Source organism: Callithrix jacchus, chromosome 3 (assembly GCF_049354715.1).
Source record: "Callithrix jacchus isolate 240 chromosome 3, calJac240_pri, whole genome shotgun sequence".
NCBI lineage: Eukaryota > Metazoa > Chordata > Mammalia > Primates > Cebidae > Callithrix > Callithrix jacchus.
In genome coordinates, this window is record NC_133504.1 from 37,330,008 (window position 1) to 37,357,149 (window position 27,142).

At 39.8% G+C, this 27,142-nt stretch overlaps 1 protein-coding gene and 1 pseudogene across 4 annotated transcripts in view; one reads left to right on the forward strand and one right to left on the reverse strand.

Moving 5' to 3' along the window:
* SPMIP2 (sperm microtubule inner protein 2) overlaps nucleotides 1–27,142 on the forward strand; it is a 181,868-nt gene that overhangs the window by 16,236 nt on the left and 138,490 nt on the right. The gene's annotated exons all lie outside the window — the stretch shown is intronic.
* LOC100394571 (proteasome activator complex subunit 2 pseudogene) lies at nucleotides 8,454–9,218 on the reverse strand (annotated as a pseudogene).

Genomic DNA, 27,142 nt, shown 5'->3' on the forward strand with positions numbered 1-27,142 from the left:
CGCAACTGAAACGGAATGCATGTATCTCCTTCTCCAGTGGCCCATCTGCGGCTCACCTGGTGTCTCCCTGTGAGGGGCAGGCTGCTGTCAAAAAGGCGAGATTGAAAGCCCAGTTAGACTCCCACTGTAGCCTTTTTTAGCTGGCAAACACGCTTGAAGTAGCTAGGCTGCAACCACAAGGGGTAACCAAAGAAAAGGTAGAAAAATAAAATAGAAGAGATAACCATCTAGAAAGTCTCCCTAAGAGACAAGGAAAAATAAATAAATAACCAACTTAATCCCTGTTACTTTTTGTTAACTAGAAAATTGGGAGCTAGAAAAAGATCTGTCATTTTTAGATTGCTGGATTTTCCCCAATAATAACTAACATGAGAAAGTAACACCTGATGGAGCAAAAGTAATGTTATGTTTTCATTTGTGAACAGCAGAATAAGAAGTGGGTTAAAGGGAGTTCAGCCCATGGTTATCGCTTTAATCAGCCCATGGTTATCGCTTTAATTAGCCCATGGTTGTAGCTTTAATTTCTTCCTCTGTTGTAAGCTTTTGAAGTGGGAGGTGTTTAAATATGGATCAATAGGATGTCATAAGGGTCTGATTAATAGAGATTGGCAGTGATTTTGGAAATCTGCTTTACACTGCATGTCTCTTACACAGAGAACAGGAAAATGTAACAGATTCCCATCCCCACATTTCACAAATATTTGATTGTATACTTGTATTTTTTTTTATTCGAAATTCTATTTTTTTTTTTTTCGGGGCGGAGTTTCGCTTTTGTTACCCAGGCTGGAGTGCAACAGCGCGCTCTCGGCTTACCACAACCTCTGTCCTGGGTTCAGGCAATTCTCCTGCCTCGGCCTCCTGAGTAGCTGGGATTACAGGCACGCGCCACCATGCCCAGCTAATTTTTTGTATTTTAGTAGAGACGGGGTTTCACCATATTGACCAGGATGGTATCGATCTCTTGACCTCGTGATCCATCCGCCTCGGCCTCCGAAAGTGCTGGGATTACAGGCGTGAGCCACCGCGCCCGGCCACAAATTCTAATTTTTTAAACTTGTGTGTTGACTTCATCAGTCTAAGTCCTGCTCAGTACCACATATTCCATGACTACTACACACTGACCACTGACCACACCCTTCTCTGAATTTCTTTTTCAGTGAAAGGCGGGATCACCCAGCTTTGCTCTAATTATTCAGTGCATAAGACTCTTTTCTTAGCTAGATTATAAGCTTTCTGAGGACTGGGCCAAGTTTTCTCTCTTTCTGCCACCTTCTCATCCATCAACATGTCACACATGTACTAAGCACTTACTATCAATTTTAAACAGCTATAATCATTAATCATTCTAATTGCACAAAATTCTAAGTTTTTAATCTTTTATCAGTATTTTAATGTATATTATTCATATTTATGTATAAATTACAAAGCAAAGCATTGTAAAAAGCTAAATTTCTTTGTTCCAAATCTTTTTTTTCTAATAGAATAGACTGTTTTTCTTTCCTTGATCTAGCAAATCTTGAAACTTGTATACGACATGTGCAAAAGCATTAGGGCAGATGCTCAGAAAGTTGCAGCTGCTTTTGTCTTTGCTTTTCAAAAGGGATAAAGTGATGCTGAATTAAATTTTATTTCTAAATGCTTTGTTGCACCTGAAAATAATTCTTTCCAAATGAAAACTTATTAGCTGTATTTTAAAAACTGAATTATTCCCACAATAATGTAATGCTATCGTAAAATATGTTCCTTAGAGGTCTGCACATAACTGGTTTGCATGAGGCATTGGATTTTTCCTTTCCTTCAGTAAAGAAATTATTTTCATAACATGCAAATACACACATATATTCATTAATTCACAAATTTTTACTGTGTGTTAGGACACAGGCATTCCTTGCATATGTATACTAGTCAAGGAAGGGAAAGAGACAGAGGCAAAATAAATCTGGGACTTTCCCATTCTGCTAGTTTAGTCAGTTAACATCTGACGATATCGTTAAATTATTTACATTCTTGCAGGACTTAGGAAACCCCAAAATGGATTTTCCTGTAATTCAGTAAAAATGTAATTTTATTACCATCACTGTAATTATAACAGATGGAAAAAATTAAGCTGCAATGCATCATGAAAATTTAAGAATTATGGAAAGGTAGATGTAAATCAAGCTTGTCCAACCAGTGGCCCGTAGGCCACATGCAGCCCAGAACGGCATTGAATGAGACCCAAAACAAATTTGTAAGCTTTCTTAAAACATGAGTTTTTTTGCAGTTTTATTTTTAAGCTCATCAGCTATGGTAAGTGTTAGTGTATTTTATGTGTGGCCTGAGACAAGTCTTCTTCCAATGTGACCCAGAAAAGCCAAAAGATTGGAACCCCTGACATAAATGATGAAATACCCATCCGACACATTGGAAAAGCCAATATAAAGAAAAAGCATAAAATGCAGACTTTTAAACTAGTGACTGATAGGCTGGCAGCACATCGTGACAACATGGTAAGTGTGTGTGTTTAAATTGGTTTCAGGAGGAATACATCCACCTAGAGTGAGTGCCATTTGGGGCCGCATATTAAAACATGAATGGTTTAATGTCAGAGTGCTTTTCTCATTCTTTTCTTTAAAAAAAAATCATGTTAAAAAGTGATGGGGAGGAAGGCAGCAAATCACACTGCCATGTGTATACCTATGCAATAATCTTGCATGTTCTTCACATGTACCCCAAAACCTAAAATGCAATAAAAAAAAGAAGAAAAATCATGTTAAAATAAACATAACAGAAGTTATCTTTTGATTATTTTAAAGTGCACAGCCCTGTGGCATTAAGTACATTCTCATTGTTGTGCAGCTATCATGCTGTTCGTCTCCAGAACCTTCTCATCCTGTAAAACGGAAACTCTGTCCCTATTGAACACTCACTCTCCATTCTCCCTTCCTCTAGCTTCTGGCAACTGCCACTTTAATCAGAACCTCATTAAGTGAAATCGTGCAGTATTTGTCTTTTTGTGACTGGCTTATTGTACTTAGCATTAGTCCTCAAGTTTCATTTATATCACAGCATGTGTCTCAATTTCCTTCCTTTTTAAGACTAAATGATATTGCATTGTATGTTGTTATGATCTGAATTTTTGTTCCCACCTCCAAATTCATATGTTGAAGTCCCAACCCCTCAGTGTGACTGTATTTGGAGGCCAGACCTTTAGAAGGTAGCTGAGGTTAAATGAGGTGCTAAAACAATCTCATAGAACTGATATCCTTATAAGAAGAGAAAGGGACATCAGATCTTCCTCTCTCTGTCTTCAGCTGCATGGAGGAAAAGCCATTTGAGAACATGACAGGAAGGTGGCCTCCTACCAGCTGGGAAGAGAGGCTCACCAGTCACCAACGCTGACAGCACCTTGATTTTAGATTTCAGGCCTCTGGAACTATGAGAAGATCAATTTCTGTTGTTGAAGCCACCCACTCTGTGGTATTTTCTTATGGAATCCTTAGGGAACCAATACGTATGAATACACCACACCTGGGTTGCCTCTGTACCTCTTTACTATTGTGAATAATGCTGCTATGAACATGTGTGTACAAATACTTGAGTCCCTGCTTTCACTTCTTTTGGGTATACACCCAGAAGTGGGATCACTGGATCTCGTGGTATTTCTGTTTAAGTTGTTGAGGAATCACCAACCTTTTCGGCAGCAGCTGCACCATTTTACATTTTCACCAGCAATATACAAGGGTTCTCATTTCACTGCATTTCTCATTTTAAAAACACTTAAATATATTTTGGTTACTGTGAAGAACCTGTGGCTACTGAGGAATGATTGTAGATGTGGGCCTGCTGACAACATATTCAAATCTGTAAAGTTCATTTGCTTTCCTGTAAGCAGGGATGCAACAGATGCACAGCACTGCTTTTGAAGTGGAAATCTAAATAAGCAGGATCCTTGGTGCCATTTCGTATCAGCATAACTTGATCAAATATTGTAGGCACAGTGGCTCATGCCTGTAATCCCTTCAATTTAGGAGGTTGAGGTGAGAGAATCACTTGAGCCCAGGAGTTCGAGACCAGCCTGGGTAACATAGTGAAACCTCATCTCTACAAAAATACAAAAAACTTAGCTGGGCATGGTGGTAAGCGCCTGCAGTCCCAGCTACTCAGGAGGCTGTGGTGGGAGGATCATTTGAGCTCAGGAAATCGAGGCTGCAGTCAGCTGAGATGGCCCCACTGCACTCCAGCCTGGATGACAGAGTGAGATCCTCTCTTAAAAAAAAAAAAAAATTTCATCCTACTGTGGTGCTAGGTTAGCTTAGGTTATTTATGTTAAAAATAACATGTCTATTGAAAACACATTTTCTGGTCTCTCCTCTCTGGAGATTAGATACCATCTCAGAGCCCATACCCCCTGAATTGAATAGTGGTATTTTCAATCATGATGTTATTTGTTTTCAACTCCACATTTCACATAATCATGTAGCTCATAAATTAGTTTATGAATATATTTCTTCGCATAGCCCGTGATCTCTAAGTGCCAATATTCTTTGCTAGGTAAAATATATTTTAAAAATTTTTAATAGAGTTGGGGTCTCACTATGTTGCCCTGGTTTGTCTTGAACTCCTGGGCTCAAGTGATCCTCCTACCTCAGCCTTCCAAGTCCTAGAACTACTGTTCTTGGCTTTACTTTTTTTCTTTATAATTATTTTCAACTTTTATAGACTTAAGAAGCCATTTGAGGTATAATTTTTATAAGCACAAATTAACCCAAAGAAAATGATAAAATGCTAACTTTTGTAATAGTGGTTTTTAGTATAGCATCACTACTCTGTAAATACTTCTTAATCCAAGATCATGATAAAAGCTTTTAACTGTTCTACACTATTCTTCACCTCCTTTGGCACACATCAAAGAATGGGGATTTATATTTCAAATATTCAGTACCCGTTAGGCATTCTAAATGTTCCCTAGGAATTATTTACAGTGATTACATTTCCATTTTTCAGGCTACTTCAGTTGAAAGACAGATTGAAGTAAAATTGGCAAGTGAAAGTCAATATTTAACTTGTACTTCACTTGGACATTTTATTCTAGTTTCAAGCTTTGAGGTAAATAATTGATTGAGGGAGGGGAGCAGGAATCAGCTCTGTTTTGCTAAACAGTTTCCTCAGGATTTTATACCAAGAGAGAAGTCATGTCGTTACGTTTGCTGGACATATAAACCTAGGAAGAAGAGAGAGTAAAATTCGATGACCATTTGGACTGTAAAAGATGTTACTATTTTAGAATTGGGGCTGAAACTCACAAGGTTATAATTTAATAGGCCTAAATATAAAGCTTGAACTTAGAGTTTAAAAATCAACAGTCCAAGTAGAGGATAGGTAAGACATTATGCAATAGGTTGGTGGGGAGCGTGTAGCTGACTGCAGACTGGAGGAGTGCCCAGAGGTTGGCACAGTTGCTAACAAAGCTGACACAGTAAAAGTGGTATTCGCAGAGAGCTGTGTTCCAGAAACAAATGCTGCCCTAACTGGACCACATGGTAGCATTATTTTTGGTTATGCATGCCACATTTTAAGCCAGATGTTAATAAACTGAAGAGCATCAAGAGGCAGGACAGTGCAGAGCCTGGGAATGTTGTTACAGGAACACCTGAAAGAAGTGGGGAAGCCTGATTTGCAAAAGAGCCTAGAGTGAGCCTTTCCTGGGATCTGACGGGCTATTCCAATGAGACAGGGATTCTTTACCAGATTTCAGAATTCAGACTACAGTGTGACTGTTACAGGAAGGCAGATTTTAGTTCAATGTACGGAAGAATAATTAGACCAGCCCAAAAATAGAATATGCTCTTGTTACTGGAAATATTTTGTCAGTTGGATGAGCATGTGCTGTGAAAGGGAGCCCCACACAGAGTGCAAGGTTATACCTGCTGACCTCTGAAGGCTGCACCAATCCAAAGCTCCCTTAGAGCATACTGGAAACCATGTATCTCTGCCAATACTGTATATAGTATAACTGAATTTAGGGCTGTATTTATGTGATTTTCAAACATACAACCAGCCATACAAAGTAGATTAACATGTCCACTAACATAACAGGGCATTCATTTATTTTAGCACAGGGATTTTGCCCATGGTCTCTGCTGCAGAAGCAACCAGAATTCACAAGCAGTTTTTTTGTTTTGTTTTGTTTTTTCCCGTTAGGGTCTCCTCTTTCTCTCAGGCTGGAGGGCAGTGGGGCAATCACAACTCACTGCAGCTTTGACCTCCCAACCTCCTATACTCATGTGATCCACCCACCTCAGCCTCCTAAGTAGCTGGGACTACCACCTTGTCTGGCTAATTTCTGCAATTTTGCAATACTTTTTAAACAGAGATGGGGTTTTGCCATATTGTCCAGGCTGGTCTCAAACCCCTGGGCTCAAGGGATCTGACTGCCTTGACCTCCCAAAGTGCTAGGATGACAGGCAAGAGCCACTGAGCTGAGCCAGTAGAGCTCTTAACTAACCCTTACAGAGTCTCTCAATAGTGAAACATGGGGACATTTGAAGATAAAATTACTTTCTATACAGAAGAGCAGCAGCTTGGTGTTCTTTGTTGGTTCTAGGAATATATAAATTGCAATTTCAGAGTCCATAATTAGATGCTTTGAAGAATGAGAACACCAACATTGCTAATCTTGGTATACTAATTAATAACTGTTAGAAATTACTTGGCACTTCTTTCCCTTCAGAAACTACAGCAAGAGCATAGGGCAGGAGTCCTCAAACATTATGCATCAAAATCATTTAGAGGGATCGTTAAGACAGATTGCCAAGCCCCGTTTTCACGGTTTCTGTTTTAGGAGATAGGAGGTGGGGCCTGAGATTTTGCATTTTTAATAAGTTCCCCAATGAGGCTTATGCTGTTGGTCAGGGGATCACATTTGTAGAACCCCTGGCATAATGAATGAATGAACACTGTATAAGAAGCCATGCTATAATCAGAAAATGGCAAAGTATTTCTGTGACTGGTGTGTGAGAGCCTGTTTGTATTTTCTTGAGAGAAGCAATGATTAGCATCTCTTTCCACCTTTGCATTCAGTGACATCATACAACAGTTTGAAGTTGACCATGGTGGAAATGTTTATACCACAGATACTGGTAAATGCTAAAACCATAGCTTTTTCTCTTGAGAGCCCAGTAAACCACTGCTATAGCCACGAAGCAGAATGAAAATGTGATGCAATGTTTCTCAAATTCGCTTCACTCGTAGTTTTACTGAATGCTTCTTGAGTCCTGGCTATAACCACAGCAATATTTTTTCAATTATAATGTGTTGAAAGGGTTTAACGGGAATGGAATTCATGAAATAAAGTATATTCTTGGATTAAAGAAGACAATGCAATTTTTTTTTTACTAATTAAGAATAGTCAACATTTGATCCACTTTATAAATATGTATTAAAATTATAACATGAAATGAACATAGTGATCATTAAATATATGTACAATACCAGTTCATCAACATCTAACATTTACCAGCTCCTTAAAATGGGCACTGTCATAATTCTTTACATGAATTATCTCAATTCTTACAAAAGTCTGTGATGTAGATATGTTATCCCCCACCTTACAGATAAAACACTGAGTCAGAGTAACAGATATGTGATACTGAGGTATCAATGCATATATGAAAGAGGTAGGTATGTATCAGATGATCTCATAGGTAATGTCCTGGAAACCTCACATATAGCATTTCTTTTTTCCTTTTTTTTGTAGGAGAAAATGGTTTTGTACATGGGATGAAACAATAGAAATTCAAAACCTACAGATAAGGATTAGCTCTATCATTCAGCTCTTTAAAAAGTTTATACAAATATGCAGTCAAAACCAACAAGGTATTGCCCTAATAAAGTTACCTTGGACTGGGCCAAACCTAAGGGTGAAGGTGGCTCCGGGTGTCATGGTGGAGGCAGAGGTGGCTTTGGAGGATGAGGTGGTAGCAGAGGAGGCCGAGGAGGATTTGGTGGCAGAGGCCGGCGAGGCGGCTTCCGAGGGGGCAGAGAAGGAGGAAGTGACCACAAACCACAAGGAAAGAGGACGAAGTTTGAATAGCTTCTGTCCCTCTGCTTTCCCTTTTCCATTTGAAAGAAAGGACTCTGGAGTTTTTACTGTTATCTGATCAATGACAGAGCCTTCTGAATACACTCCAAGACAGTATACAGTCCTGTGGTCTCCTTAGAATCCATGTAGATAATATAGCATTTCTTTTTTAAAAGTTTGTACTTTATCTATTTATTTATTTTAGGATATTCTCAGTATGTTGCCCAAGCTGGACTTGAGCAACTAGGCTCAAGAAATCCTCCCACCTCAGCCTTGCAAGTAGCTGGGACTACAGGCGCATGCGCCGTGCCAGGTGAACTATAACATTTCTTAAAGGCATTTACTGATAACTACATCATTATTATCTAATTACCATATTTTTCCCCCCCACACAACATGTAGGTCATTTATTTTCCTTCTAGTCCTGGATTCAGTACATAGATGGCTTCTCTTCACCCTTTGGGTTGACAGTTTTCTCCAGGTTGCTGCTGATGGTATGATGAAGCTCAGTGTACAAGGCCCTCAGGTCCAGCATCACGGCCCTGAGCTCCCCATACGCTGCCTCATCTTGCTCATGCACCAAAGCCTGGTAATCTATTACATGAGTCTCCTCGGAGGCCTTGGCCACAGCAACCTGTTGTTCTGAGAAGTACTTGGAAATGGTTACACTTTGGTCTTGACGGCATTCATCCTCGCCAGCACCTTCTGGATTGCTACCCTAAAATCATTTCCATTTTCAATCTTGGGGATCAGGTGCTGGATCCATGTGGTCACTAGAATGTATTTCTCTTTGAGATGCCAGACTTCTGGCATAACCAGGGCAAGCAAGGACAGAACCTTCTCACTCCCAGGGAGAAATCCACGCTTAGGGACTTCTCCTCTTATCTGTTTCCATCTTATCATCCTTGGGTAGAAGGCCTGGGATGGGGATGTCCAGTAGGGGCGGGAGGGAAGTCAGGTGAGCCACACTGAGTAGTCCTCTTGCAAGAGCTGATTCAGGTATATGATTTTCTGTGGCAAGAATCTCTAGAGGAATTCCTCAGCCTCCTGGAAAAGATTCTGACTGAACACCTCCACCTGTTTGCGGGCCTCCCCACTCAGGTGCACCCCACACGGCTTGGCCATGCTGCTTTAGTCGCTAGATTTCTGGTCTCCCAATTTCCATGTTCTTCTTTTTTTTTTTTTTTCCTTGAGACAGAGTCTCGCTCTGACACCAGGCTGGAGTGCAGTGGTGCAGTCTCCGTTCACTGCAACCTCCGCCGGCTGGTTCAAGTGATTCTTCCGCCTCAGCCTCCCGAGTAGCACCACCAAGCCTGGCTAATTTTTTTTCTTTTTTAAGTAGAGATGGGGTTTCACCATGTTGACCAAGATATTCTTGATCTCGTGATCCGCCTGCCTCGGCCTCCCAAAATGCTGGGATTACAGGCTTTGGCCACTGCACCCAGCTCCGGCTGATATTCTTCAATATGTTTTAGAAGAAAATACTGCTGGCATCAAAACTTTCACAGAACAATATTAGAACAACACTGGTATTCTAGGGAAAGCAATAGTAAACATTGGGTTAGTGTCATTAAACTGTAATAACCTGACCAATCCTAACCCTTCTCTTTTGAGCTTTGCCTCTCAAAAAGAGGACCTTCAGACCTCGTTTGTGGTTTGTGGACGTTATCAATGCTTGCCACTTTGACTCCCCAATTTCTATGTTTTCCTGATGTTGTCCTACCTGTGTTTAACATATTTGAAATTTATATATTATTAGTGAGTCGTTGGGAATTTGTAATTGCTCTGACTTTAAAACCTCTGTTGGCCGGGCGCGATGGGCTCAAACCTGTAATCCCAGCACTTTGGGAGGCGGAGGCGGGTGGATCACCTGAGGTCGGGAGTTTGAGACCAGCCTGGGCAACATGGCAAAACCCTGTCTCTACTAAAAATACAAAAAAAAAAAAAAAAAAAAAAAAATTAGCAGAGCATGGTGGCAAGCATCTGTAATCTCAGCTACTTGGGGGGCTGAGGCAGGAGAATTTCTTGAACCCGGGAGGCGGAAGTTGCAGTGGGTGGAGATTGTCCCATTGCGCTCTAGCCTGGGAGACAAGAGGGAAACTCCATCTCAAAACAAAACAAAACAAAACAAAAAACCACTTCTGTCTTTAAGTTGTATTTTTTTTTTAAATCTCTTTGATACAACCAGGATGTATCCTGGGGATTTCTGTCACCACTTAGTGTCATCTTCATCTTCTTCATGTTCAGTAGTTTGTTCAAAGCCATAATATGACTAAAAATGAGTATCAGTTTGGATGAAAACCTTGGAAAGTTGGATGCCAGCATGTACAACATATCCTGTAGGGAGTGTAATCTCACTTTAAAAGGGATCCAACTGTGAGCAATTAGCTATAGAAAGCTGGGGGGCAGGTTTCAGGGATGAGTAACAAGTTGAACTTTGCATTGCATTGGCAGGGTGTGGTACATTTTCCCACAGGTTAAAGCCACTAGTTTTTCATCTTGCGTAAACATGGTTGCTCAAATTAGTTTCATTTTGGGCTTCTGAATGACCCTTCTATGCTGCTTCTGTCTGACTCTTCAGCCAGTTAAGTATACTAAAAACCTCTCCGTCTCTAACGAACATTGGAACAAGTTTTCCGAATCTTAATGAGCCAGTTGTAACTATCCACCAGCTTTAAAGCTGTACTGTAGAATTTCACAAGTTTCTAAACTCTAGATCAACACTGTTCAACAGAAACACAATTCGAACCACATATATAATAGAACATTTTCTAGTAGCCACATAAAAAAGTTAAAAGAGGCCCAGGTGTGGTGGCTCATGCCTGTAGTCCCAGCCTTTGGGAGGCCAAAGCAAGCAGATCACTTGAAGTCAGAAGTTTGAGACCAGCCTGGCCAACGTGGCCAAACCCTGTCTCTACTAAAAATACAAAAATTAGCTAGGCATGGTGGTGCACATCCATAGTCCCAGCTACGCAGGAGGCTAAGGCAGGAGAATCACTTGAACCTGGGAAATGGAGGTTGCAATGATCTAGGACTGTGACACTGCACTCCAGCCTGGGCCACAGAGTGAAATTCCCTCTTTAAACAAAAAATTAAAACAGGTAAAAATAACTTTAATAATATATTTTGTTTAATCCAATATATCCAAATAGTTATCATTTCAATGTGAAATTAATATTGAAAGTTATTAACAAAATGTTTTACATTCTTTTGCAGTAAGTATGTGAAATCTGGTGTGTACTTTTGACTTATATCCACAATAACACATGTGGCTAGTTGCTGCTCCATTGGAAAGTGTAGCTGTAGAGTTGTTAAAACTCAGATTAATATTATCTTGGAACATCCACATGTCCAAACACCCTAGTTGATTTTTTTTTTTTTTGTAACTAAGTTTCTGGAAGGAGGTATTAATTAAACACTCTTGACCCGGTAGCTTTAATACCAGGTCATATAATTAACAGTTAGGATGAATAATAATGAATGAATTATGGTGAAAAACAGCTAGAAACTTACTGTGTCTAAATATAAGTGAGTAATTTACTGAAATTGTGACCCAGTAAAAAATAGAACAACCATTAAATGCCAGAATTTCCATTATTATTTTTAATCAAGTAGAGTCTACCCAGGCTAGGAATCTATGAATTCATAAAGTGGCTCTTGATTATTTTAACATTTAACAAAAACTAATGACTACATCATGACTGTAATCCTAGCACTTTGGGAAGCCAAGGAAGGCGATCACCTGAGTTTGAGAGCAGCCTGGCCAACATGGCAAAACTCGATCTCTACTAATAATACAAAAATTAGTTGGGCGTGTTGGCATGGGCCTCTAATCACAGCTACTCGGGAGGCTAACGTAGGAGAATCGCTTGAACGTGGGAGGTGGAGGTTGCAGTGAGCTGAGATAGCACCACTGGACTCCAGCCTGGGCAACAGAGTAAGACTCCATCTTAAAAAAAAAAATGAACACAGAGTAGGTTCAGACAATTTCTAGTTTATCTTCCAAACGGACTCAGCTCGGCCTGGGCAACATGGCAAAACCCTGTCTCTACCAAAAATACAACAAAAAATTAGCTGGGTATGTTGGCACATGTGTGGTCCCAGCTCCTTGGGAGGCAGAGATGGGGAGATCACTTGAACCCAGGAGGTGGAAGTTGTGGAGGTTGCAGTGAGCCAAGATTGCGCCACTGTGCTCTAGCCTGGCTAACAGAGTGAGACCCCCATCTTAAAAAACAAAACAAAACAAAGAAAAAACAAAAAAAAAATGGACTCAGCTGGTGATAACTTGTCAAATGTCTGTGGATCGGTCTAAGTCCCTTTTCTATGTCCAATATTTTCTTATCTGGTCTAGGTTGGAGTGTTCTTGTCCCCATCAGCATTCACAGAGCATTCTTATTTTTGCCTTTTAAGTCCTGGGGAATGGTTGTTTGAGCTACCAGTCTAACCCCGTTAGCATTTCTAGTAGCTGTGTTCTCTTTAAAGAGGAGTATTTTTCTGTCTACCTTGAAGATAGGAAGGAGATTTTAAGCCCTCTTTTGTGGAAGAAAAAAATGTCTTTCTTTTTTGAGTGAAATGAAATCTGATCACTTTCATCTCTGGCACCATGACACTTCTGTGTAAAATCATTAAACATTTCTCACAAGGGTAGTTCAGGGCATTGAATTTAATTATCTGAGGTGCCATACTGTACAGCCGACAATAGCGTTAGCATAGTAGAAGATATGGACATGAGAAAAGGTGATGGAAGTAACAGAAGGGGTTAGAATGTACATACTATGGTGATAATAGCTAACATCAGGCATCTATTATATGCCCCGTACAGGACTAGACATCCCTCACATATGTTACATACAATACCTTACTTAATTCTTACAACAAATATATGAGGTTGTTAGATGTGGTTTTATTTTTCAGATAAATAAACTGAGCCTGAGAGATGGTATTTTGAAGAAGGTTACGAGCTTATTATGAAACAGAGTTCAGCTGAAGTATGGCCTATTCTCTTTTCTCCACATCATGCTGCCTCCCAATAAAGCAAAGCAAATGAAAAAGGAAATGACTTGCTGTAAACCAATTGCAAACCACAAGAAATATTGAATGAAAGGTCATAATGTGAATTACACAGAGAGTGATATAAACTTGGCAGGGAGAAATAAAATGTTTTGTCATTTCCCTGTATAGCAGAGAGGGAAGAAAAAAATGGAAGGAACAGCAAAAACAATGCTTTCCTGAGGTGATCATAAATGTGCTTTCACAGAAAATGAAGTTTTAGAGGAACAGTGGAAATTGAAGAAGTAGGAAGGACTGAATATATAGAAGTGATAGACAGGAATGATTAGGAGACCAGAGAGAGAGAGAAAAAATTCAGGTAACCATCATAGCACTAACTTTCAAACTTTTCTGACTGCAGTTCACAGTAAGAAATACATTTTACATAGGGACCCAGTTAACAACAATCTCTCTCTCTCTCTCTGTGTGTGTGTGTGTGTGTGTGTGTGTGTAGTGACATATGTCATTGAAACAAAGGTGCAAAAGCAATTTAGTGAAAAAGTGATAGTCTTTTACAAATGGTGCTAGAATAACTGGATATCCATATACAAAAATAATTGAACTTCATATCTCTTCTTATATTCAAAAATGGACTTGAAATGGGTCATGGACCTATATGTGTAGACCTAAAACTGTAAAACTTCTAAAAGAAAACATGGGAGAAAACCTTTGTGATCTTAGATTAGACAAACATTATTTAGTCTGGGCACAGTAGCTCACGCTTGAGACCAGGAGTTGAGACCAACCTGGGCAATATAATGAAATCCCATCTCTACAAAAAATAATGCTTTTAACAAAAGAATTTTTAGGTATAACACCTATGGTATGATCCATTAAAGAATAAATTAATAAAGTAAACTTTATAAAAATTAAAAACGTCTGCTCTTCACAAGACACTTTTAAATCAAACTATAAGCACAGATTAGAAGAAAATAGTTGGAAGGTACCTATCTGATAAGGGACATGTATTGAGAGCATATAAAAACTCTTGGTTTAATATCCAGAATCTATAAGGAACAGAAACAAATTTACAAGAAAAAAACAGCCTCATTAAAAAGTGGGCAAAGGACATGAACACTTTTCAAAGAAGACATACATGTGGCCAAGAAGCATATGAAAAAAAGTTCAATATCACTGATCATTAGAGAAATGCAAATCAAAACCATAATCAGATATCACCTAACACCAGTCAGAATGGCTATTATGAAAAAGTAAAAAAATTAACAGATGCTGGTGAGGTTGCAGAAAAAGGGAACACTTACAAATTGTTGGCTGGTGTGTAAATTAGTTCAACCATTGTGGAAAGCAGTGTGGTGATTCCTCAAAGAGCTAAAAACAGAACAGCCATTTGATGCAGCAATCCCATTACTGGGTATATAATCAGTGGAATATAAATTCATCTGTCATAAAGACACGTGCACACAAATGTTCATTGCAGCACTAATCACAATAGCAAACACATGGAATCAACCTAAATGCCCATTGGTGATAGATTGAATAAAGAAAACATGATACATATACACCATGGAATACTATGCAGCCATAAGAAAAAGTGAGATCATGTCTGTTGTGGGAACATGGATGGAACTGGAGGCCATTAGCCTTGGCAACCTAATGCAGGAATAGAAAACCAAATACTGTATGTTCTCACTTATAAGTGGGAGCTAAATGATGAGAACTCATGGACACAAAGAAGAGGACAATAGCCTACTTGAGAGTAGAGGATGGGAGGAGGGAGAGGAGCAGAAAAAGTAACTATTGGGTACTAGTGTTAGTACCTGGGTGACAAAATAATCTGTACAACAAACCCCCATGACATGAGTTTACCTATGTAACAAACCTGCACATGTACCCCCAAGCCTAAAATAAAAGTTAAAAAAAAACTCAAGTCTCTCAATAGAAAGACGAGACAATTAAGAAATGGGCGAAAGATTTGAACACTTCACCATAGAAGATATATGGATGGCAAATAAGCAAAAGATGCTCTACATGATTAGTCATTAGAGATTGCAAATTAAAACTGCAATGAGATATCGCTACATACCTATTAGAATGCACCAGTTAAGAAGACCAAGTGTTGGCAAAGATGTGGAGAAAGTAGAAGCTTGTACACTGCTAGTGGGAATGCAAAAATGACACAACCACTGTTGAAGCAATTTGGAAGTTCCTTTACAAATTAATACATCTTCCATATGATCCAGCCATTCCACTTCTAGTTATTTACCCTAGATAAATGAAAACAAATGTCCATAAAAAGATTTATGCACAAATGTTCATATCAGCTTTATACAGCTCCAAATTGAAAAGAACCCCAAAGTCCATCAACAGGTAAAAGGATAAACTGTTACATATCTGTACAATAGAATATTACTCAGTAATAAAAAGGAATAAACTATTGTTACATGTTATAATTCGAATGATCTCAAAATAATTATGCTTAGGGTAAGAAGCCAGACAAGTCAGGCGCAGTAGCTCACGCCTGTAATCCCAGCACTTTGGGAGGCCAAGGTGGACAGATCAGGTGAGATCAGGAGTTCAAGACAAGCTTGGTTTCACATGGTGAAACCCTGTCTCTACCAAAAATACAAAAATTAGCTGGGTGTGGTGCACCTCTAATCCCAGCTACTCAGGAGGCTGAGGCAGAAGAATCGCTTGAACCTGGGAGGCGGAGGTTGCAATGAGCAGAGATCGCACCACTGCGCTGCAGCCCGGGCAACAGAGTGAGACTCCGTCTCAAAAATAAATAAATAAAATAAAAACCAGACAAAAGAGAGTGCATACTATATGATTGGATGATCAAATTCTCGAAACCACAAACTATAGTAACAGAAAGCAGAAAAGTGATTGCCTGGGAATGGGACAAATGACAGATATGTTCTTCATTTTGACTGTAGTGAGAATCCATGGATAGAGCTGCTAGATTTTACAAATAAAAACATAGAGTGGCTAGTTAAATTTGAATTTCAGATGAATAAATTTTTTTGAATATAAGTATATACCATGCAAATGTTTGGGACATACTTATATTAAAAATGATTCATTGTTTATCTGAAATCCAAAATTTTTTTTTTTTTTGAGACGGAGTTTCCCTCTTGTTACCCAGGCTGGAGTGCAATGGCACGATCTCGGCTCACCGCAACTTCTGCCTCCTGGGTTCAGGCAATTCTCCTGCCTCAGCCTCCTGAGTAGCTGGGATTACAGGCACGCGCCACCATGCCCGGATAATTTTTTGTATTTTTAGTAGAGATGGGGTTTCACCATGTTGACCAGAATGGTCTCGATCTCTTGACCTCGTGATCCACCCACCTTGGCCTCCCAAAGTGCTGGGATTACAGGCGTGAGCCGCCGCGCCCGGCCTGAAATCCAAATTTAACTGGGCATTCTGTACTTTAACTCTGACAACCCCGTTCATGTGTGTACATATACGTATATACAAATTTACAGGTGTATGCTTCAAATATGTGCAGTTTATTGTATGTCAATTACACCTCAATAAAGCTGGTTTAAAAAGAAAAGAAAGAAATTAAAGTTAACCAAGGAAGACGAAATGACTTTCCCAAGTTCTCTATGCCAATGGCAGCAAGGTCAAAACCAAAATCTTAATTGCCATTTTCCCTGTTCAAGTGCTCCTTCTATTATACCAAGTAGGTTCTAAAAAATAAAATAAAATTTTAATAATGTTTATTTACAGGGATGGGAAAATAAATTTTCAAAGTAAAAATATTCAGGTAAAGAAATTTAATTTGTAAATCATAACTCTCATGTGGCTTTACCCACCTAATATTTCACCTGTTTATAAATCCATTTTACAAGCTAAGTGCTGAAGCATAGTGAAATCCATTTTTGGGATGAATAAGGAATCACTTTATTTCAGTCTTCTCAATGATAAGGAAGCACAGCCAGTTCTCAAGTAGAGAAGGGCAAAGGTTTTACATAGGAGATACAAAAAAATGTAAAGATTCCCTATCTGTTAATTACAGCTTTCTTGCTTTACACAAATATTTCTCAAGAATCCAGATTGCAGGTTCACATATGTTTTCCTTACAGCATACTTTTAGCTATTTTCCTCTTTATTATGTATTTGCAAGATTGAGAAATACCACGTATTGGTCTAAATTGCCCTGGCCTAAATTGAAGTCACTTACTGCCATCTAGAAATAGACAAGCTCTTCCTAATGTACTGTTTATCTAGGTAATTGCCATATTTCACCCAGGCTGAAAGTGTCATTTTCATAAATTACATTTAACTTGTATATAATTGTGATACTCTTTGCTATCGATGCCTGCATTTAAATTTATTTTCTCTTTTTGAAGCAAAGGTAGTTTTAATTCAATGGTACTTTTTTTTTCCCCACTCTGTCTCCCAGGCTGGAATGCAGTGGCACAATCTTGTCTCACTGCAGCCTCAACTTCCTGACCTCCTGGGCTCAAGCAATCTTCCAGCCTCAGCCTCTCAAGTAGCTGGGATCACAGGTGTATGCTACCATGCCCAGTTAATTTTTTTTTATTGTACTTTAGGTTCTGGGGTACATGTGCAGATCACGCAGGATTGTTGCATAGGTACATACATGGCAATGTGGTTTGCTGCCTCCATCACCCATTACCTATATCTGGCATTTCTCCCCATGTTATCCCTTCCCATGTTATCCCCCACCTTCCCTCCCTTAGTCCTCGCCAACAGAACCCAGTGTGTGATGCTCCCCTCCCTGTGCCCATGTGTTCTCATTGTTCACTGCTCACCTATGAGTGAGAACATGTGGTGTTTGATTTTCTGTTCTCATGTCAGTTTGCTGAGAATGATGATTTCCAGATTCATCCATGTACATACAAATGACACAATTTTTATTTTTTGTAGCGGTGGGATCTTACTATGTTTCCCAGGCTGGTCTTGAACTCCTGGACTCAAGTGATCCTCCCGTCTTGGCCTTCAAAAGTACAGTCATGAGCCACCGTGCCTGGCCTTAATGATGCATCCATTTTACAACCTATATTATTACAGAGTGGAGGAGTTAGAGCACTGTTTCCACTCAGTCCAGTGTTGGTTGTGCTCTTTGGATTACATCATAATTACCATCATTACTCAGAGCAATAAAAGAGCAATGCATACCTCTCAGCTCTTTCCAGTGTGGGTAAAACCAGGGCGATTCTTACCTAATGGTATTTCCAATCTATCTGTATAATTTAGTGTCTTCCCCACTTTTCTATTGCGCTGGCAAATCTATTTTATATTCATGTATTCTCACTGGTCACTTATATAGCTCTAATAATAAGAAAAACAATTAACACAAAGCAGAGATGAGATGGGGCCCAATTGACACTGGCAATGTAGAGGCAAGCAAGACTTCCCACTGGGTCCTGTTATTGTACAAACAAAAAGTACAGTTATTTACAAATCTGCTGAATAGTCCATTTAAATGGACTAATGGATTACATAACTTATTTTTGCAGTTATGTAATCAATTAAGTATAATAAATAGAGAAGCTTCATATCTAAAATCGGCAAGGAGGAGGTGTAAGGTAAAAGACAAATGTGAAAACCACTGTAGATCAGGGTGTACTAAACCATGGCTCATGTGCCAAATCTGGCTCGCCACCTGTTTTTATACAGTTAAAAGTGGGCTTTCATTTTGTAAGTGGTTGAAAAAAATTAAAATAAAATTATTTACCAACCCATAATAACGATATAAAATTCTAATTTCAGTGCCCATAAATTAGGTTTTATTAGAACACAGCCACACTTACTGGTTTACATATTGTCTGCTGCAGCGACAGGGTTGAATAGTTGTGATAGTGATTGCATGTATGACCTACAAGTCTAAAACATTTACTATCTGACCGTTTCAAAAAAAAAAAAATGGGCCGGATGCAGTGGCTCATGCCTGTAATCCTAGCACTTTGGGAAGCTGAGGCGGGGGGGGGTCAGATCACCAGGTCAGGAGTTGGAGACCAGCTTAACCAACATGGTGAAACCTGTCTCTATTAAAAATACAAAAATTAGCTGGGCGTGGTGGCATGCACCTGTAATCCCAGCTACACGGGAGGCTGAGGCAGGAGAATTGCTTGAACCCGGGAGGCGGAGGTTGCAGTGAGCCGAGATCGTACCACTGCACTCCAGCCTGGGGGACAGAGTGAGTCTCCATTAAAAAAAAAAAAAAAAAAAAGGTTCTGACCTCTGCTCTAGATAAAAGAGTTTGAATATGGAGGCCAGGTGCAGTGGCTCGTGCCAGTGATCCAAGCATGGGAGGCTGATGTGGGAGGATCACTTGAGGCTAGGGATTTGAGACCAACCTGGGCAACATAGTTTGACCTCCATCTCTACCAAAAAAAATTTAAAAATTAGCCAAGTGTGAAGGCCCATGCCTATAATCACAGCTACTTGGGAGGCTGAGGTGAGATGATTATTTGAGCCCAGGAGTTCAAGGCTGTAGTAGTCAGGATTGTGCCACTGCACTCCAGCCAGGACAACAGAGTGAGACCCTGCCTCTAAACAACAACAGAAGAGCTTGAATATGGAGGAATACCAATAACTGCCCTCTCTCTTTTGTTTTGTAAGGATGGCTCTGACTGAGCCCCTAGCTTGCCTCCATTTCTTTCCATTGCTTTAGCATAAACCCATATCCTTGGCTGGGCTCACACCTGTAATCCCAGCACTTTGGAAGTCTGAGGCAGGAGGATCACCTGAGGTCAGGAGTTTGAGATCAGCCTGACCAACATGGTGAAATCTTGTCTCTGTTAAAAATACAAAATTAGCTGGGCAAGCTGGCACCTGCCTGTAATCCCAGCTACTTGGAAGTCTGAGGCAGGAGAATCACTGGAACCGGGAGGCGGAGGTTGCAGTGAGCTGAGACTGTGCCACCACATTCTAGCCTGGGCAACAAGAGTGAAATTTCGTCTCAAAAAAAGAAGAAAGAAAAGAAAAAAAAAAGCCATATTCACAAGTATGACAGTATAAACACCAAACTAATTATGATTTAGCTAGCAATTAAGACCACAGAAGAGAAAAGAAGTAACTTCAAATAATTTCATGTGATCTTAAAAGTAAATTGCACAACAGCAGTAAAAAGTTGCATTGTGTGTGTATGTGTGTTTGTGTGTGCCGGTTTTCTCTGTGGAATGTTTTCCTCTTTGCTTTGCAGCTGATTACCCAGAGGCCAGCACATGCTTCTCCCTTTCCAGAGAGCCTCCATTTTATTTGGGTGTCTACCCTGACCTTGCATTACTCAGGATTAAATTCTGAATCACTGAAGCCAGTCATAGAAATTCCAATTCCCTTGCCAGTGCTTGGTTTTAGGAAGAGATGACTCAATCCTGGTGAATAAAATGAGAGGAGAATTTATCTGAAGTTTTCTAGGAAGGGCTTCCCCGCTGATGAAACACACACACACCCTCTTGATCATCATTGTATCTGCTTATGATACCTGAAACTGTGACAGCCTCCTTGGGACCTCAAGGGGAACTTGCCGGGTAAGCAGAGGATGCAGTGCACACAGATGGAAAAGCCTGTGATTCGGAAAACATCATGGAGTTACTGAAGAAAGCAACCCCGGATTCCTCCTGTCTCAGAAGATCTTATTATGGGACATAATTTTCCTTTCTTGTTTATTCAGTTTTGCAATGGATTTCCTATTACTTGCAGCACTCAAATGGATTTTTATTAGTTCTACATACACAAATCTTGCTGATTTTTTTCATGAAATATCTAGAACCTATCTATGTAAATGGTGAGAGTTTCTTATAATAAAATAGACTATATCATGTACATTTATGCTAGGAAAATTGCAAGCCAAAATAAAATGTAATTTACTTATTATCTACTTAGATTTTCCCTTCAGGTGAGATGGATATGTGGCACGTCACCTGGTTGCAACATTTTGTCAAGATGGGTCAGTTTTACTTTCCAACTAAAAGTCCAAGATTGTTTACGAAATTTTTGATTCTGCCTTCTTTCTCTACTAGCCAAGAAAACTATCGAATTTTATATTTTTGATTACATCAGCAAATTTAATGATCAAGAAATCATTCAGCAAATATTACCAAGCATGCCTGGTGCATTGCAGTGATCAGAATGCTAAAAAGGTTCCAAAGCAAATGAAACATAGTGTGAGTCTCTAATGGGGACTAATAAGGGGTTAACTGTCAAGCAAAGAGACAAGACACATACCAAATGGCTGGGACACCTCAGCACACAAATTAAACGGATCAAATTGTACTTCAAAATTTCAGTGAATAATAATGTTTGCCATGAAGAATAGAAAATAGAATTTTGTGTATGTGTGTGTGTGTGTGTGTGTGTGTGAGAGAGAGAGAGAGAGAGAGAGAGAGAGAGAGAGAGAGAGAGAGAGAGAGAGTCTCACTCTGTCACCAGTCTAGAGTGCAGTAGGGCCATCTTGGTTCACTGCAACCTCCATTTCCTGGGTTCAAGTGATTCTCCTGACTCAGCCTCCTGAGTAGCTGGGACTATAGGTGCGAGCCACCAAGCCCAGCTAATTTTTGTATTTTTAGAAGAGACAGCGTTTCATCATGTTGGTTAGGATAGTCTCAATTTATTGGCCTTGTGATCCGCCTGCCTCAGTCTCCCAAAGTGCTGGGATTACGGGCATGAGCCACTGTGCGCAGCCGGAAAATGTTTTCTAAAGGAAGTGAGCATGGGGTCTTTAGATTGTATGGGAGGCCAGAAAAACAGGCCATGTCATAATGACTCTTGTTCACACTGAGCTAGCATTGGGCATGTGGTAAGGTGCCATCCATGTTATTTCAGCCATCAGTTAAGCTGTGCATAAGTGTCAGGTGAACTTTCTGATTCTTTGTGACCGAATTCCAATTTATAATTCTATGCATAATTATGTCAGTTACCTAATTGACACAATAATCCCACAAGTTTATTTTTGGAAGCAGTTTGATTAGTAACTGCTGCCCCTAATGTGTTCAGGTTGCCCACAGGAAAGTTTGTTTGACTACAAAAAATAAAAGTAACAAAGTCCAGGCATGGGGCTCATGCTTGTAATCCCAGCACTTTGGGTGTCCAAAGTAGCAGGATCACTTGAGGCCGGGAATTCAAGATCAGCCCGGGCAACGCAGCAACACCCTGTCTTTATTAAAAAGAAAAATGAAAAAAAAAGAGAAAGTTTATCATTTGAGAATAGAACTAAGGTATATAGCAAGGATGCTTTTGCCTGCTGTTTATTTGGGTCATTCAGAAGTTTGATGAACTAAGTCTTTCAGTTCTTTCAGTGGTTAGACCCACTGCATAATTGTACCAACTGAATTGAAATGCAGCATTTAAAAATTTTCCAGTTCATGAGTCCATTCTGTGGTAAATGTCAGAATTGGAGAGTCTGATTCACATAAGCAATTGTTGTAATTAATCTCTAGCAGTACCTCCTTTTTTCTTCCCTCTATGTGCACATGTCAGACATGCCCATAAGAGTTCATTTCCTAGGTCTGAATCCCACCACCACCCTCTGGCCCTTTACCTGGCTTGATTCCCCTGACAATCCCAGCTGTTCTGCACTGCACATCTGCAATGGGCAAATTATGCCTATGGTGTCAACAGATTGTCAAATATACTTATTGAAACACTCATTTCTAAGTTCTACTTGATTCCTTTTGATTTATTTCTTTGGTGGGTTTCCATTTGGTTGCTGAACTAAAGGATTGACCTCATGAGGCAATATTATAAAATGAAATAACATTACTATGAGCTGTCATCCATCTCTAAATACTAAAAATAAATGTAGTGAAAAGCAATTCTTCCTCTGACCTTACACTTAAGTTTCTTAACGTAAATCCCAGAATAGGAGGGTTTTAAGGTAGTTCTGGAAATTAAGTTGCTCATTAGAAATTTAAAGAAGTACTTGCTTCTCACCCAGTATGACTTTATGTATCTTCAGTCTTATGATGGAACGCTTTAATTCACTTACTCAATCAGCAATTAAATATCCGTTTCTTTTTGTGGATATCCTACATTCAAAGCACAGTGCTGGCCATTAAGAATTAATAGAGATAAATAAGATACAACTCCTACCCTCCAAGAACTTCAAATGAGGAAGATTCTGTAAATAGAAGTGAAATTCAATGAAACTACTGTTGACATCATGCTGAGTTTTAATTTTGACTTGAGAGGATTACATATGTTCTCCATAGAAGGAAGCATTTACAGTAAGCCTTGTAGGATTTGGTTTAACAATGAGAAGAGGTTAAGGAAGGTATTATGGTCAGATTATGAAGGTACTATTCTGCAATCCCGAGAAATCTGAATGAACACAAATTTTCAAGCACTGGAGAAAATTATTTCGTGTTTTTAAGGAAAGGGAGTATTTAACATTATCTGAGTTTTAAATCATTCTTGGCAGCTGCGTGGATTAGAAAAGAAAGAAACTAGAGCCAAGACTAGTTAAGGAGGCTGGTGATAATCCAGATGATGAAGGACTGTTTACTTCTAGCACCTGCCTCTCAAAGAAAGTCAGTTTCCCGAAGGCCGGGACCTTTGTTTTTTTCACTGCTGTTCTCCAAGCACTCGGAACACTGCCTGACATGTAGTAGCTATTCATAAGTATGTGTTGAATAAATAAATCAGTGAAAGAATAAGTGAATGAACTAAATGAGACAATGAAACTGCAGAGAATCCCAGTAACAGCATGAAAATAGAAATAAATTTTAAAAAAAGAAATTGAAGAGAAATCAGAAAGAGATTTGCTTCAGGTATGGAATTTTCTGTTAACACACATTGTGGTTGGGCCTTTTTTTTTTTTTTTTTTTTTTTTAGAGACAGGGTCTCACTCTGTTGCCCTGGCGTGCAGTGGCATGATAATAGTTCACTGCTACCTCACTTCTGGGCTCAAGTGAGCCTCCTGCCTCAGCCTCCTGAGAAGCTGAGACTACCCAGGCAAGCCATGGGTGGCTGGCTAATTTTTTAAATATTTGTAGAGGCAAGGTCTTACTATGCTGCTGAGGTGGTCTCAGACTCCTACACTCCAGTGATCCTTCCATCCTAGCCTCCCATGGTGTGTGACTCACCATGTCCAGCCCTTTTTTCAAATGTTGGCAGAAGATGAAGTTTGTCAGACTGAATGGAAGCACACACACACACACACACACACACACACACACACACACGGGTTGCAAAGCATGTGCACTTTTCACCACACCTTCTAAAAGTAAGTGCTTTCGACTCAGCTTGTGCTATGGTTTAAATGTGCGCACCTCCCCAAATTCAGGTGTTGAAATTTAACGGCCAATGTGATAGTATTAAGAGGTGGGGCCTTTAAGAGATGATTATTAGGCTGTGTGGGTGCTCCCTCATAAATGAGATTAAAAAACCTTCTTTATAAAGAAGGCTTTGCAAAGCGTTCAGCTTGCTTGCCCTTCCACCCCTTGCCCTGTCGGGGTCTGGTGTTCCTCTTCTGCAGAGGATGCAGCAACAAGGCACCGTCTTGGAAGCAAGAGCAGCTTTCATCACATGACCTGCCGGCACCTTGATGTTGGACTCCCAGCCTTCGTAACTGTATGGAAACAAATTTCTGTTCTGTAGAAGTTACTCAGTCTCAGGTATTTTGTTATAGCAGCACAAACCACGACAGCTGGCAAGTAATGGCTTTTTTCAAAAACTTACTGCAGCCCACAGAGCAACTAAGGAACTAACTACAGATAAATATGTACTCTCACGTTTACAGCAGGATGCATATAAGTGACCCAGTAGGGAAAAAACATCTATGTTTAAATCAGTTTGGGAAACACTGGGTTATGTAATTGTAACTAGTTTATTTACCATAAGACTTATCAGAACTCTTAATATACTTTCATATGCTGTGAATATCTACAAGGCAAATGTATCAAGCAGTGTTCCCAAATGTATTTGACTATAGGGACCCCTTCCATACACACCACCACCTTCATGGTGCACTCATAGGAGCAGAATTTGATGAAGTATTTGGAAAAATACTGGCCTGAGTCTGGGCACTGTGGCTTGTGTCTGTAATTCCAACACTTTGGAAGGCCAATGCAGGAGGATCACTTGAGACCAGGAGTTTGAGACCAGCCTGGGCAATATAGCAAGACTCCATGTCTACAGAATAAAAAATAATCAACCAAATGTGGTCGCCTGCACTTGTAGTCCTAGGTACAAAAGAGGCTGAGTCAGCAGGTTCCCAGGAGCCCACGTGGAGTGAGCTAGGATTGCGTCACTTTACTTCAGCCTGGGTGAAGCAAGGTTCTCTTTTTTTTTTTTTTTTAAAGTATTTTCTGAAGGGCACACCTCAGAGTAAAATTTAAAAAAAAATGGCTTAAACATACACTGCAATTCTATTAAGACTAACACAGTTCTTCCATATTAAAAGAGATTGCAAAAAGTTCCTTTGACAGAGTTTTGTAAATGAGACCGTAACACCTGTCATGTGGAGAGAGAAAACAGGTTTTCATTCTCTGACAATTCTATGCTTTATCAAAGCAGATCTAAGTGAAAACCTGAAGCAAATGAAATTGAAGCCACAATGTATTCATCAGTGGAAATTAGGCACTCAGTGAATACTCAGTTCATCATGGGAGTGATAGTGATTAGGAAACTGTGAAAACACCTGCCAAAATTGTGTTTCTGAAAAACCCTCACATTTTCGGATTCCTTGGAAAGCTGAGATTCGTTTTCTGAGCACAGGCTTGTTACACATTGACCATCCTATCAGATTACCTGGTCCGCATGTCAGGCTGTGAATCAAAGGCCTGGCCCATCTTGCACCTTCTGCAAATACTGAGCTCCCTGATTTAAGAGCAAGAGGATAGGAGCCACAGGAGCTGGGAAGGACTGAGGCAATGTTGTGACCACAACACAGATTCTATCTCCAAGGTCCTCGGTTAACTTTTGGAAAAGAAATGAAGTTTTTTCTGTCCTTGGTCTGCCCATACACTCCTACACTAATTTTGGTTCTGGGGCTTTGGAATTTCTTCCTGTGCCGGTAGCTTCATTGTCTATTTTTAATCAGTAAGTACCATTTCTTCCAGAAAGTCTTAGATCTCCTTTTCACTTTCACAACATCAGCTTTAAATACCAATTTTAGCTAGGTTTGTTGGAATGTGCCTGTAGTCTCAGCTACTTAGGAGGCTGAGGCAGGAGAATACCTTAAGCCCAGGAGTTCAAGCCTTTAGAGCATTATTATTGCACCTGTGAATAGCCACCACACTTCAGCCTGGGTGTCATAGCAAGACTCTGTCTCTGTTATATATATACACACTTTAAATTCTGGGATACATGTGCAGAACATGCAGGTTTGTTACATAGGTATTTACGTACCATGGTGGTTTGCTGTGCCCATCGACCCCATCATCTACAGTAGGTATTCTCCTAATGCTATCCCTCCTCTAGCGCCTCACCCCCTGACAGGCCCCAGTGTGTGATGTTCCCCTCCCTGTGTCCATGTGTTCTCATTGTTCAACTCTCACTTATGAGTAAGAACGTGCAGTGTTTGGTTTTCTGTTGTGTTTGCTGACAATGATGGTTTCCAGCTTCATCCATGTCCCTGCAAAGGTCATGAACTCATTTTTTTATGGCTGCATATTATTCCATGGTGTATATGTGCCACATTTTCATTAACCAGTCTATCATTGATGGGCATTTGAGTTGGTTCCAAGTCTTTGCTATTGTGAACAGTGCTGCAATAAACATACATGTGCATGTGTCTTTATAGTAGAATGATTTATTATGCTTTGGGTATATACACAGTAATGGGATTGCTAAGTCAAATGGTATTTCTGGTTCTAGATCTTTGAGGAATCACCACAATGTCTTCCACAATGGGTGAACTAATTTACACTCCCACCAACAGTGTAAAAGCGTTTCTATTTCTTCATATCCTCTCCAGCATCTGTTGTTTCCCGACTTTTAATGATCGCCATCCTAACTGGTCTGAGATGGTATCTCATTGTGGTTTTGATTTGCATATCTCTAATGACCAGTGATGATGAGGTTTTTTTTTCATATGTGTTTTGGCCACATAAATGTAGTCTTTTAAGGAGTGTCTGCTCATATTCTTTGCCCACTTC